General features: G+C 37.8%; 1 protein-coding gene and 1 pseudogene across 1 annotated transcript in view; one reads left to right on the forward strand and one right to left on the reverse strand.

Annotated features, from left to right (window-relative positions):
* The window catches only part of CCDC83 (coiled-coil domain containing 83), a 73,649-nt gene that overhangs the window by 44,117 nt on the left and 15,099 nt on the right, over positions 1-14,433 (reverse strand). The window lies entirely within an intron of this gene.
* Positions 8,075-10,495, forward strand: LOC140503181 (corepressor interacting with RBPJ 1-like; annotated as a pseudogene).

A 14,433-nucleotide genomic window follows, 5' to 3' on the forward strand; every position in this document is an offset into this window, starting at 1 on the left:
TTAGAACTGAAAATCTTGTGGAAGTAAATCTTGAAAACTTAAAATTAATTTTTTAAAAAAGAAAGAAAAACCCTAAATAAGGACCAATTGAGTCAAATTTTTATATTCTTTAAGAAATATTCCTATACATATTTTACATATATATATATATATATATATATATATATATATATATATATATATATATATATTACATTCCTTAAGAAAAAACTTGGTTTGGAGCATAAAACATAAAGAGAAAATATGCCTTCAAGCCTGAAATATGTACATGTAAATCTGAATCTGGACCATGGATTACATAGAATTCTAGAAACTAAAATAAAATAATAATTTATTAAATTTGAATTGATTACTAGGTATTACTATTTTCTTTTTTCTTCAGTCAAATAATTTTACTGCTTAACATCACGCTTTTCAAATAATTTTAAACTGTAGAAATAAGAAAAAAGTCTTGATTAAGTGCATTTTGGATAATGTGCAGGTAACAGCTTTCATAAGCCTATTTAATCCTTTGTTACTAATATCGGTCAATTTTTTAAGGTAGGAAGAATATGAGAGACAACTTGGAAGCAGAAAGACCTGATTTCAAATTCCATCTCTGACACGGACTTGGACAAATCACTGAAACCACCCAGGGCCCCAGATCACTCTAAAATTACATTTTAGAAGAGTTACTAATCTGCCTTGGTCAAGACAGTTTCTTCACTAGGAGTCCCCAACACCACTGAAATCACAGGTCCAGACTAAACCAACCAACCAACCCAAGATTCACCATGCAAGCAAAAATTCTAACTGTATTAGTGATTTTCTAACATATAGCACTACATATGATTAATGTGGTGTAACGGGCCATGTCCAATGCTGCTCTGCTTCCTTCTAGCCTAGCCTATGTGCTAGCTCAGTGCTTGAGTGCTTTGGGGATGATGAACTTGCTGCCTTTGGATGTGTGTGATCCAATGCATAATGGGTCTGGGAGATGATAAAGGAATCCCATTAGAGGCAGTGCACTTTTTAAAAGCCAGTGGTCTGGCATTCTGCTGTGCTATAAGAAATGATGAGCTGGTTGATTTTTAGAAAAACATGAAAAGACTTACATGAAATGGTGAAAAGTAGAATGAGCAGGACCAAGAGAATGATGTACACAGGAACAACAATACTGTCATAAGAACAACTTTGAAGAACTAATTCATCATAAACACTCAAATCAACTACGAAGGACCTAAGAAGGAAGATGCTATCCATCTCCTGAGAAAGAACTGATAAATAGATGTATGTACAGTATGGTTTTACATATACATGCATATTTGTGGCTAATGGTAGCCTTCTCTGGGGCAGAATGGGGAGGAAGGGAAAAAAAAAATAAATGCCAAGCAGAGAAAAAAACTTAGAAGGAAGTATAGAAAAGCAGGATAGCTTTGAAAATGATGAGTAGTATTTATTACATGGTTTAAAAAGAGTAAACAGTGTGAAATGGAAATTCATGGTTTCATAATAAATACCCTTTTTATGTTGTCCTGTGTACCTGGAAATGTTCTTTTTGTGTCTGTCTTTTTTTATTTAAGTTCAAAATGAATAACAAATTATAAACAAAATTAAAAAGCCAGTGATCCACCCCTGTTGCACTCTTTCTTTAACCTTTGAAGTGCCCATAATGTTACCCTAAGACTTTCCATAAAGGGCTGGGGAGGGGTGCCCCTTCTGGGCCCCAACAGCATGTCAGCTGAACCTACATGGTAGCTAGATTCAATGAGGCTCAGCTGGGTGGGCTCAAGTTTGAGCCTCTGGCTGCCTCTTCTGTTTTGTGTTTCTTTGCCTGATCCAGGATGACTGAAAACGTTGATTTCAGAATCACCTAATGGCCTGAGATGCCATCTAGTCCAACTTAGACATGAACAGATGCCCACTGTAACATACACAACAAGTGGTCATCCAGTCTCTACTTTCTTGAGGCCAGTCATTACAGTTCACAGAACTCTCATTATTTCGGATTTTTTTCTTGGCATCAAACCTAAATTGGTCCCTTTGCAACTTCTAGTCATTGTCCCTAGTTCTGCCCTCTGAGGCCAAACAGAATGACTTTAATCCCTCTCTTCCATGTGACAGCTCTGCAAATTCTTGAAGACAGTGCTCCCAGAGACTTCTCCTTTCCAGGCTAACCATGTCCAGTTCTTCTAATTAATTCTCATATGTCATGAATTTGGAGCTCTCCACTATCTTGGTCACAATCCCCTAGACATTCTCTAGAATTTAGATAAATGTCCTTCAGAAACTGAATGCAATACTCAAGATGGGTTCTGACAAAGGCAGAGTATAATGGGATTATGACCTCCCTGTTTCCTAGGACCTAAATTCCTTCCTGAGGGAGCCCAAGATTGCATTAGCTATTTTGGCTGCCTCATCACATTGCTGATTCATATTAAGCTTGCACTCCACTAAGTTCTTGCCTCTTGCATCTTATATTTGTGGAGGAGCTTAGGTTTTTAGTGCCAAATGATAAAACTTTACATTTATCCCTATTGAATTTCAGAGGAGAAAGTGAGGCTGGTGACCTGAATAGCCCTCCCTCACTCAAAACAAAGTCAAGTGCAAGTCATTTCATCATTTCCTTGATGTCATGATCTTCTTCAACAATGAAGGATGAACATAACAGTTAAGATTCAACTTATCAAGATCCTTTTGGATCCAAACTCTATCATCCACTGATGTTAGCTAACCTACACAGTTTTCTGTCACCTGCAAATCTGATAAGTATGACATGTATGCATTTATTCAAGCCATTGACAAAAATTTTTAAGTAGCACAGAGCCAAGTGTAGATCCTTGGGGTACTCATTGGGATTCTGCAACATTGACTTCCAACCATTAATTTAATTAACTATTTAGCTTGCGAGTTTCTAGAGAAGGGCTTCCATGATGGTTTAGGGCCATGAATTAAGGTGTTGTTGTTGTTCAGTCTTTCAGTCATTTCTGACTCCTCCTGACCCCATGAACCATACATAGCATGCTAGGCCCTTCTATCTTCCACTGTCTCTTGAAGTCTATTCAAGTTCATGTTTGTTGTTTGAATGATAATAACTATCCATCTCATCCTCTGCCATTCCCTTTTTCTTTCGCCTTCAATCTTTCCCAACATCAGGACCTTTTCCAATGAGTCCTATCTTCTCATTATGTGGCCAATGTATTTGAGTTTCAGCTTGAGTATTTTATCTTCCAGTGAATATCTTGAATTAATTTCTTTAAGTACTGACTGATTTGACCTCCTTACTGCCCAAGGAACTCTCAAAAGTCTCCAGCACCACAATTTGAAAGCATCTATTCTGTGGTACTTAGCTTTCCTTAAAGTCCAACTCTCACAGCCATGCATTGCTACTGGAAAAACCATAACTTTGACTCTATGGACCTTTGTCAGTAAGGTGACATCTCTGCATTTTTTTAGTAAGCTGTTCATATTTGCCATAGCTTTCCTTCCAAAGAGCAAGCATCTTTTGATTTCATGGCTGTAGGAATCGTCTGCAACGATCCTTGAGCCCAAGAATATAAAACATGACACTGCTTCCATTTCTTCTCCCTCTGTTTTCCAAGAAGTGATGGGACCAGTTGCCAAGATTTTAGTTTTTTTGAGGTTAAGCTTCCAGTTAGCTTTTACTTTCTCCTCTTCCACCTTCATCAAGAGGCTTCTTAATTCCTCTTCATGTTCTGCCATCAAAGTGGCATCTGAGATCTGCATATCTGAGATTGTTGATATTTCTCCCAGCAACCCTAATTCCAGCTTTTGATTCATCCAGTCTGGCATTTCACATGATGTATTCTTCATAAGAATTAAATAAATAATGAGAAAATATACATATAGCCTTGTTGTACTCCTTTTCCAATCTTAAACCAATCAGTTGCTCCATATTTGCTTCTAACTATTGCTTCTTATCCTGCATACAGGATCCTTGGAGACAAGTAAGATGAATTCATGACTTATAAGGGCTGGTTGAAGGAACTGGTATGTCTGGGCTAGAGAAAAGAAGACTGGAAGTGTTCGAGGAGGAGAGGAACAAGACAGATGTCTTCAAGGATCTGAATTAAACATTAGTTAATGACTAACTATTCCTACTCTTTGAATCTGCCATCCAACCTGTTCTGAATCCATGTGATTGTATTACCGTCTAATCCAGATTTCTCCATCTTCTTCACAGAAGTAGTATGGCATGCTTTATTACAAGCTTTGCTAAGATCTAGATAAACTCTATCCCTGTCATTAGTTTAGTAATCCTGTAAAAAAATGAGATTAGTCCAGCATTGCTTGTACCAAATGAAGCCATGCTTGCTCTCTGTCATAGCCACTCTTCTTTCCAGATATCTGTCAACCCCTTCTTTAATGATCCTTTCAAGAATTTTCCCAGGAGTTGAAACAAAGCTCCCTGCCCTGTAGTTTGCAAACTCTTTTTACTTCCCTTTTTTGAAAATACGTCAACATTTGCCCTCTCTAAACTTGCAGCATCTCTTCCATTGTCCATGATTTTTCAAACATCCTGGTGGTGGCTCCACAATCACAACTTAATAATAGCTATTATGTACAGAGCACTTACTGTGTGTCAGGTACTGTGCTAAGCACCTGACAATGATCATTTCCTCTGACCCTCACAACAGCACCAGGAGGGAGGTACTGTTAATATCCCCATTTTACAGATGAGGAAACTGAGATGATGCAACTTGCCTAGAGCTCAGGTTTCCTGACTCTAGACATGGTACACTCTCTCCTTTGCTACCTAGCTGCCCCATCACATCTACATGTTCTTCTAGGACCTGAGGATGTAGTTCATCTGGGTCAAGTGATTTGAATTCGTCAAGGGTAGCCTAGTGTTCCTTTGCTTTCTTCTTACTTGTCATCTTGTTGGTCATTTTTGTTCTGCTATCTCCAGCTTAAAAGTCCTTCTTCTTGGAAGAGAAAACAGAAGCAAGGATTTACAATCTCTCTTTCTCTCTGTCATCAGCCACTGTTGCTCCAAACACCCCAAGTATCTGCCCTTATCTCTTCTTTGCTCAGTTTTCTCCCAATATAATTTTTTAAGCCCCATTAGCTGTCCTTAGTACCTCTTTCCCCAGCTCATTCTGAGATTTAACATTTCTGAAACTATTTTTACAGGACAGTGCCATGCTCATATTCATTTTATTTTGGTCTGACCATGCTTCCATTTTCTGTACATTTCTTTAAGTAAGAAGATGGGTATGTCCAGGTTTGGGGCTGACCTTGTGAGTCTGAGAGATCCTGAGATCCTAAATCCTCAGTTGGTGAGAGGGGCACTTCAGGAGTCCTTGGTCACTATGCTCAGGGAGAAAATGAGGAAGTTCCTTGGTCTAGGTTCACGAGAAAACATTTACTCCAAAAGAAACAGTGTGGAGCCACGGTGAAATGTATAATATCTTAAGTTTCAGCCTCCTACCTGACCATAACAGTAGTTTTTACTATTTCTTGGTTAGCTTGTTTTTCTGTCAATGCACTTTTGTGACAAGCACTTCTTTTGTACGTAGTAAACAAATACTTGTCTCACACCTGATTTATATTCTTTATTAATATTTTTTATACCCTCCCTTCCAGAAGCCTCTAGACATGAACCAAAACCTAAGTTTTATGTAGGAGTTCAATAATGAGCCAAAAAGTGTGAGAAAAGGAATCTGGCAGCTCATCTAGGTAGCCAGGCCCCTCCAGAACTGAACCCAGTGGAGGCTACCTGCTTGGTTCTGAGCAGATGGCCAACTTAGGAAAGAGGAAGAAGGTACACAGCCCCATCTCCTTGGGATCAAGCAGCAGTTCTAAAGTTAGAATAGGAATAAATATAATTTACATTTTCCTATCTTCATCAAAGTTCATATGAGTTGGCACGAAAATATCTTTGTATGGATCTACTCATTTTAGAGTGAATTTTGAATGATCTCTTTGAGGAGATGGAATTTTTCACTTGGAAAAAAATTGACATAATTTTCGGGGAAAAGAGACAATATCCTCCCAAATAACCTTAGCAATTTATTTTTTTAGCTGCAGGTATACCTTACTTAATAATACTTGTTACATGCAGACTGATTCCAAACATGTGGATAAAATTTCCGAGCCCACACATGGGATTTAAACTAGAGGAAAAAAGTACTTGGCAACAAACATTTTATGTTTGCCAAATGCTGAATTCCTGAAATATTGAGACATTTGCTGAAGTCAAAGTTTAGTTAAATTCATTCAATGCTGCATACCAAAGGGAAAAAAAGTTTATTGTCATTTACTCTGTCAAGTGAAACTAGCAATTTTTAACTGAAGCAGGAAAAGTACCATACCATGACAGTTACATGGACACATTAATTAATGAGTTACAAGAAAAGAATTCCTTCAGCCATCCAAATCTCTCAGTAATTAGCAATATAATTAATGATTTTATTATAATTTAACATCTGGGAATTCTTAAAACCAAAGCTACTGTTTCTTGAATGCTACTGATTTTAAAAATAAATTATAAAAAATAAATGGAAGCAAGGGTTAGCCATAGAGATTTTGGCCAATCTAATCTTAGGTTGAGATTCATAAAGATTTCATAAGTGTGATAAATCACTCTAAATATTAATAAATAATGACTTAGATGTATAATTGGGGACTGGCCACTGAGCTAATTCTTATGAGCATGCACAGAGGGTCACGGATGCATTTCTTCATATGGAAAAGGCTGGGGAAAATTGTGATGGCATGCCTGATAAAAGTGCCTTAGAGATAATCTGGAGCATGTTTTGACAATGTGTACCTGGTTTTGATCTGATAACAATGTAATGTGAAAAGGAGCATTTTTGATTGAGTGGGAGGTGCTCTGGACCTATAGTCAGAAAGACCTATATTCAAATATGGCTTTAGATACTTACTTGCTCAGTTACTTTAAGAAGGTCATTCAACCTATTTCTGACTCAATTTTCTTAGTTTCGAAAGGGGAACATAATAGCATCTCCCATGATTGTTGTGAGGTGAGATAGTTGCAAAGCACTCAGCACAGAGCCTAGTATATAATTGGTGCTTAATAAATGCTTGTTTCCTTCTTTCCACACATAACAGGCATTTCCTATTGCCCTACTCCCATAATCAGTTGCTGAGTCTGAACTAATTCTCCACATTATTTTTGTCCCTTCCTCTTCACTCACACTGCCACTCCCTTGGTCTCCTGACTCTATCCTTACTATTTTCTACTTCATCTTGGCCTTAGCTTTGAAAATAATCTAATCACAGGTGTGACCAAGTCAGTAAGAACAAACAAGCAAGCAAGCAAACAACCACAAACCCTGGTATCCAAAGGATAAAATAGCTTGATATCAAAGATTCTCCCAACTTTCCCATCTTGTTTCACTCTCTTCTTTATGTACTCTATATCCCAACCAACTTGGATAACTTGCTGTTTGCTCCCCACTGCTATTCTACTTTCATCTCCTTCCATTTATACAAATAGCTGCCACGTTTGCAATATGTTCCATCCTTATCTTTGTCTGATAAAATCCTTCTGTTCTTTAAGACTCTGCTCAGGTCAAATTTATAAACATATAAGCCATTCCCCAACTGATAGTCAAAGGATGTGAATGGGCAGTTTTCAGAAAAAGATATCAAAATGATCAATAATCACATGAAAAAATGCTCTAAATCACTATTGATCAGAAAAATACAAATGAAAACAACTCTAAAATACCACCACACATCTATCAGATTGGCTAACATGACAGAAAAGGAAAATGACAAATGCTGGAGGGGAAGAGGAAAAATAGATACACTAGTGTACTGTTGTAGAGTTGTGAACTGGTTCAACCATTATGGAAAGTAATTTGGAACTTTGCCCAAAGGGCTATAATACTATGCATGTCCTTTGACGCAGCAATACCACTATTAGCTATCTATCCAAAAGAGGCCAAAGAAAAGGAAAAAGGACCTATTTGTACCAAAAAAATTTTTATAGTAGTTCTTCTTGTGGTGGCCAACTATTAGGAATTGAAGGCATGCTCATTTATTAGGGAATGGTTGAACAAGTTGTAGTATATGACTGTGATGGAATACTATTGTGCTATAAAAAATGATGAGCAGGGGATGGTGGAAGATTGTTGACATCTGGAGCTTCCTAGGTTCTGTGTCTGGCTCAAAGAGGGAAAAGTCATTTGCTAACTTCACATGCAAGAAGGCCTTCTATCCAGTCCAACATAAAAAAAAGTACAGATGACTGAACAGAAAATATATGATAAGAAGAAACAAAAAGAATTAATGCAATAATATCTCAAGGAATAAGAATCATAGGATAATAGTTGGCTTACAATGGCCTTAATTTTATGTATGAGGCCCCACTACATGTACTATGTATGGGGAGCTAAAAAAGAAAACAACAAGAAGGTGTAAAAGGAGAAATTGAATACAAATTTGAATGGCAGAAAGGAGTCCCATGAGAAAAGTATGCAAAGCATGACATGAATATCAGAGACCAGTCATTTGGTATTCAGGTGTGGGATGTGAGGTGAATGAGATGTGACAAATGGGGTTACTGTCAACACTGATAGAGAGTGTCCTTTGTTTGGTCTTTCTGGAATCAATGCAAGTTCAGTTTCCAGTGATGGCTCAGGGCCATCCATGCACCCCTTGGAGCTAATAGCGGAGATGAGAAACAGTGGGTTGGCACCAAAACGAAATGTGCTGGGGAGAAACCTGACTGCAAATGATCCATTCATAGGAATATGTCGCAAATGAGGGTGAAGAAAACCCAGAAGTCAAATTCTTAAAATCACTGTCAACTAAACAAACAAAAAGAGAAACTATTCAGGAAATTGGATTGTCTTTAGATAAAAAAAAAAAAAGAAATAAAGCAGCAGCAGCTGCAAAAGGAAAAATAAAATTAACCCCCACACACACATACAGAAACTCAAGTCCTCCTCCTTTTCCTCCTCTTCTTTGTCCTTCTCTTCCTCTTTTCCTTCCTCCTTCTCCTAATCTTCCTCCTCAGTAGAATGTCAGAAAGCAGCAGTGAGAGACAGTGATGGCAAAGAGAGAAAAACATGAAAGAAGCTGAATTCTAAGAAAAAAATGCCAAGTTTTCTGAAGGTAATGGCAGTGTTCCAAAGAGAAAGGGAGAAAATCTATGAAGGTCAAACTTGATGAAGAGTAGATATGGTCACAGTAGATATGGTCACAAGGAAAAGTGGCCAGAGAAGTCAAGGTTTTTAAAAGCAAGAGAATTCTGAGAAGAATAACAAATGGAGTGACTGTGATTTCTGAAAGAAAGTCCAGGAGGCAGAAGCACAGCCCAGGAAAGACAGAATCCGAGAGCAAGGAAAGAATGCCATGGACACAGTTTGCTCTGATGTTAGAAAAGCTTTGAATGTAGAATCTCATGCCATTCTTGCAGAGCTGTGTACTAGATGATAATTCAATTAGATTCAGATTTAGTTACATGGCTAGACTCAAAGGGTTAATGACTTAATATCAACATGGCAAGAGGTCTCCAAGGATCTGTACTTGGCCCTCATTTTATTAGTGACTTGAAACAAGGGATAGATGACATGTTCCTCAGTTTTTAGAGCTGTGAAGGATAGCTAATGAATGAGAGTTAACATCCAAAAAAAAACTGTGACAGCTTAAGGCATTAGGTTGAATCTAATTAGATCATATTTAATAGGAATAAGTATAAAGTCTTATTCTTTACTGTATGAAAATCAACTTTGTAAGTACAAAATAAGAGTTAGATAGCAGAATGAATAATCAATCAATCACAGAAATTACTACAGAGAGCCTCAATGGAATCTGAGAGTAGACCTGGTCAGATTAGCAAACACAAAGGCCCGAGGTATACCTGCACCTACCAATTTAAAGGCATTGGAGTCACAGTCACAATTACCAGAAAACAAATAATAAAGATGGAGCAACATCTTCTCCATCTCAAGGAGAAGGGCCAACCTCAACTGTGCCAGGGCCATCATCTTTATTGTGGGGCACAGGAACAAGGTGGAGAACCAGAGGAAGAGGCCCAAGAAGACCTAGTGAGAGAGGGGACGCTGGCCAAAATTGTTCTTTTTTGGAAAAGCAGAGGACCAAGGTAATGAAGGATATAAAGACCTAATACAAAAACACCCCTACCAAAAACACAGATACTTCTGTTACAAGTGGGAATTAGAGAGTCATACTCATGCTGGATGTGTGTGTGTGAGTGTGTGTGTGTGTGTGTGTGCGCGTGTGTGTGTGTTCGTCCTTTGTTGCTGAAGAAGACCATGCCATCAGATGGATGTAATAAGAAGATAATTATATAAAGCCTTGGTCATCTCGATACCCAAGTCTTCTGCTCCAGCATCAGGAAATTGAAGTGAATGCAAGAAAGCAGATCACCCTGTACCTTAAGGGCAGTTCTGCCACTCTCTTTATTGATTTTTTATGGATCTATCCCAGGAGTGGGGAACCTGGGGCCCAGGTTCCCTACCCCTTTTCTACCCAGTCTGGAAATGGTGATAAGGATTAAGAATGTAATCTACAGTGCTATCCTGGACAGTGGATCTCAAGTTACCATTATCTACTGACCATTCTGTGAGAATCATTTGGAGAAAAGTACCTGTAAACCCTTGAGCTTGGTGATGGATTGAGTGATAAAGACTACTGAAAAACACCAAGGTGAGCTTGAAATTCTTTAAGAAAACTATTGTTATCAGTATGAAGGTGGATTCTGTGATTTTGATAGTCTTGACCTTCCAACACTTTGTTGGATGGGTGTTGGAGAAGATATAACAAAACTGGAACACTAAAGCATTCTTGGGGGAGTTGTGAACTGATCCAACCATTCTGAAGAGCAATTTGGAACTATGCCCAAAGAGCTATAAAATTGTGCATAACCTTTGATCCAGCAATGTCACTACTAAGTCTGTATCCCAAAGAGATCATAAAAAAGGGAAAAGGACCCACACATACAAAAATATTTATAGCAACTCTTTTTGTCCTGGCAAAGAACTGGAAATTGAGGGTATGTCCATCATTGGGGAATGGCTGAACAAGTTATGGTAAATGAATGTGATGGAATACTATTGTTCCATAAGAAATGAAGAGCAGGCAGACTTCAGAAAAGATTGGAAAGACTTTCAACAACTGATGCTGAGTAAGTGAGCAGAACCAGGAGAACATTGTACACAGTAACAGCCACACTGTGCAATGATCAGTTTTGATAGACTTGGCTCTTCTCAGCAATGCAAGGATCTAAGACAATTCAAAAAAACTTATGATGGAAAATTCACATCCAGAGAAATAACTCTGGAGTCTGAAGGCAGACTGAAGCTAACTATTTCATTCTTTGTTGTTACTGCCGCTGTTTTTTCTTTCTCTTGGTTTTTCCCTTTTATTCTGATTTTTCTTTTACAACAAGACTAATGTGGAAATATGTTTAAAATGATTGTACATGTATAATCTATATCAGATGGCTTGCCATCTTGAGGGGAAGGAGAAAAAAGTTTGGAACTCAAACTCTTATAAAAATGTTGAAAACTTTCTTTACATGTAATTGAAAAAAATATTATTAAAAATTAATTAATTAATTAAAAAATACTTGTTAAGATTTCAGAAGCAATTCCAGAACCAATTCCAATCTATTCAAAATACTAACTGTACATTTCAGGCCACAAGCTTGAGCTCAATATTTGTACATCATGACCATCAATCCAGAGAGAGGTTTGTAAAAAAAAATAGAGACAAAAGGCGACATTGAACATCACAAGTCCACTGATTAACTCTAGCTGGGATCCTGAGGTATTTGACTTTGCTGACTCTACTATACCAGAAAAATGGAAGGATTGGTTGATAAATAAGCTGAGCAAAAGGACAGGCATGAGCTTGAAACATGAATGAGATACAGGATGTTCCTCAGGAACAAATCACAGAATCCAAATCACCAATTCATCATAGTCATTCCAAGAAAGATCTTAGAAGGTTCCTTTATCTATGAGGGTAGAAGACCTTAGAAATAATGTTCAAGGAATGCTTATCCATGACATCATCACAAAATATATAGTGGTGATACCAAAGAAGGGAAATATATGAATGTGTGTAGACTACTGGACTTTAGATCAAAAGAACTGTAGAGGACTAGAGTAGTCCTCTTTGATTGAAGATTTAAGACAGATGTTTTCTGCTTCAGTCTTGGATTTCTGTAGTGGATACTATCAGATTCCTATGGCTAAGGTAAACAAGGAGAAGACTGCTTTCATTTATCCATCTGGATTTTACCAGTTTGAGTATTTACTCCAAGGCTTCTTGGGAGTGACTTGCATTTCCAGATGACTGATGGATAAAATCACTGGAGACATGAACTATTCAGAAGTGTTGCTATACACTGATTACAATTGACTTTAGAAAAGCAATGGAAAAATGAGGAGAAGTTTGTGAAAGTATTGGATGGGCTAGAGGAAGCTGGCATGAAGCTGTCAATAAACAAGTAGCAGTGTCTCAGAACTTCAGTTAAGTGACTTTTGCTAAGTCACATAGTATTCCAGCAAAATGTGACTATTGATGCAAAGAAGGGAGGAAGTACTTCTAAAATGGCCATACTCACAGAATTCTTGAGATTTAAGGATTTTTTAAAAAAAGATTTAGTGGTTATTATTACAAATAACCTATTGATCAACAAGTGAATGATTTCACTTGTGCACATAATTAAAGAAACTAAGAAATAGCAAGGCAATATATGCAATGCTGTCTTGAAGCCAACACCCAGAAGAGACAGGAACAAAAGATGGGTTGTAGATGCCTCCCCTGTCCTACTTGACGCTGGGGCCAAAACTGACACCTGCAAAATAAAGCAACCCACTGACCTCATACTGGGGTTAGAACTAACATCTCCAAAGTGACCTGGGGCAATTCCCACAGCAGTATCAGAAAAAGCCAGAGAAGGGATATAATCAGAGATATTGCCAGGTAAACTCAGTTTTAATGTACCTTCTGGCCCCTGTGCTCTCTGCCCTGCTCACACAACACGTGGAATAGTAAGCTCAGTTCTGGACACAATGTTTTAGGAAAGACTTTGGCAACTCTAGCATCCAAGATAGTGAAAGACTCTTAGATCATGCATCATGTTCAACTTAAATTTCTATGAATGAAGGTAAAACATCATATTATGAGACCCTATTTGACCCCTCTCCCTCATCTCTCCAAAGTGTCTACCCCATCATCCCAGGTATACAGTGTTGGCTCAGAAGAATCTCAGTCAATCATGAGTCATGACTCCTTAGCATGAAAAGCAGACAGGTCACAGGGCTATTCTTCAGGGAACTATACCCACTTTGGTTGGAAGTAGGGTTATATAAGTATCTCAGTTTTAAAATATTACTGAATCTGATAGGGTGAGAAGATAAAGGTTGATCCTGGATCATTTTCTTACTGATCCAATTTACAGGTAATTGATTTTTTCTGTAACTGTTTTTATCCTGAGCTTAAGTCACAGTTCTTTGTCTATGAATTTAGTTCAGAGTTCAGGGGGCCTATAATCAATTAAATTTTAAAAGACCAAATTATTCTTGCCTAACCTTGGAAAATATGTGTGAACAGAAAAGGAGTTGGGTCTGATACAGTGCAGGCTGCTATTTCTCACCTGCACTCAGACAATGGGCACATCTTAGTCTGAGACAAGAAGAGGGGAAGGTCATTGCTAGCCCCCATGACCAAACTTCAAACCAATCATGTTGCTCCTGGCATCTCAGCTCTGAAACCAATCATGCTGCCCTTAATTCCATGATGTCATGTACTCTGTTCTGCACTCCTTAAAACCTATAAAAGGGGACCTGCTCTCTTGTTTATATTAATGGAGGGAAGCCACTGACCCATTTATTGACAGGTAGCATGCCTCTGCTGATAAATATTATCTTGCTCAGGGATCTGCCTCAGTTTATCCTTTTGCTAATATCTCGATTGTGAGAAGGGTGTCCCAAAAGTCTTAGTGCAGTTGTAGGCTATTAATTATAACCACACTATAAACAGATGGACAAATCAAAGTTTAATAGCTTACAACTGCATTAAGACTTTTGGAACACCTGGCATATGATGAGTCAAGCACATTTACAGAAATTAGAAATCAAATACTAGAAACTCTTACAATGATTCAAACAAACATAAAAGATATGACTTGATGGAACTGATCTTAATTATGATTTATTAATTACTCTTTAATGCTACAGGTCATCAAACTAATTTGATCTTCAGCCCTGATGGTTAGTTTAGTCATTGTTAAAGAGATAGCAGAGTTTTCTGCTTGAGACATTTGATAGAAGATGTGCTCACAGTCCTATGTAAAGAGAAGCAACAGTACAAATAAATTCTCCTAGCCCTATAGCTATTGGTCCTTTAAGAACCACTTTACACATTCTTTTTAGATTTAAAGAGACATGGCCACTAAACTGTACCAACCTGCCCAAAGTCTCCTTC

This window comes from Notamacropus eugenii, chromosome 5, assembly GCF_028372415.1.
Source record: "Notamacropus eugenii isolate mMacEug1 chromosome 5, mMacEug1.pri_v2, whole genome shotgun sequence".
Classification (NCBI taxonomy): Eukaryota; Metazoa; Chordata; class Mammalia; order Diprotodontia; family Macropodidae; genus Notamacropus; species Notamacropus eugenii.